The following is an 891-nucleotide window of genomic DNA, read 5'->3' as shown; positions in this document are numbered from 1 at the left end:
TGCGATCACTCACTGCAGTGAATCTGCACTCGCCTAAGCCTTGGGCCGCTTCCACCACCTCCTACCTGATAAGCTCAGAGCAGTGACTTCACTTCTCTGGGCCTCAGTTTACTAGTCTGCAAAATGGAGAATAAGTCTATAAAAAGAGGATCCTAAAAATATCCACCCCGGAGGTTTACGCTTTCGAAACATCATCTCATTTTAATTCTCAGGCCAGACTGAGTGCTAATAAAACTCACCCATTTGTGGGGGGCGTATAGGCACGAGAGAAGTTATTGTAGAGATCCAGCAGTACAGGAATGGAGGCCTGGGCAGGGAGAGCCTCTAGCACCCGCTTCCTGGAGGTGGCTGAGCTGGGTCTCAGGAGCCCAGATTATTCTGACCCCAGCGCCCGGGCTGTTGCCCACTGCCTCCCAGGGCCCTTGTGTCTCTCGCCTCTCACCATTTTCCCCCTTGGGCCCTGTGTTTTGAAAGACAAGCTGCATCATTAAACAATCATGACTTTCCTCTCCCGTTCTTTATTAATCAAAGACAGATAGCTGGCACTCAGAGCTTCTAATGAACCCGGAGCAGGCCCTGAGGAGAGCTGACTCCAGCCCAAAGCGCATGTCATTCCTAGTGTGACCAGAAGGTGGGGCAATGACTACAGAGGTCCGGGTGAGCGGCAAGTCCCAGGGACCAGCCGTGTATGAGTGCGCCTCTAAGTCCCATCTGTGGGCCTGGGCTGGAGTTAGGAAGACAGAAGTGCACAAAGAAATGAAATCAGAACATGGTTCCATAGTGGAACAGTTAGCACGTCTGCTTTACACGCAAGAAGGTCCTGGGTTCATGCCCCAGTGGAGCCACAGTCCATGGTCTGCAGCCATGCCACCCTGAACAAGCCCCATGTCT

The sequence above is a fragment of the Pteropus vampyrus genome, unplaced genomic scaffold, assembly GCF_000151845.1.
Source record: "Pteropus vampyrus isolate Shadow unplaced genomic scaffold, Pvam_2.0 Scaffold138, whole genome shotgun sequence".
NCBI classification, from domain to species: Eukaryota; Metazoa; Chordata; class Mammalia; order Chiroptera; family Pteropodidae; genus Pteropus; species Pteropus vampyrus.
This window is presented reverse-complemented; position numbering follows the sequence as displayed.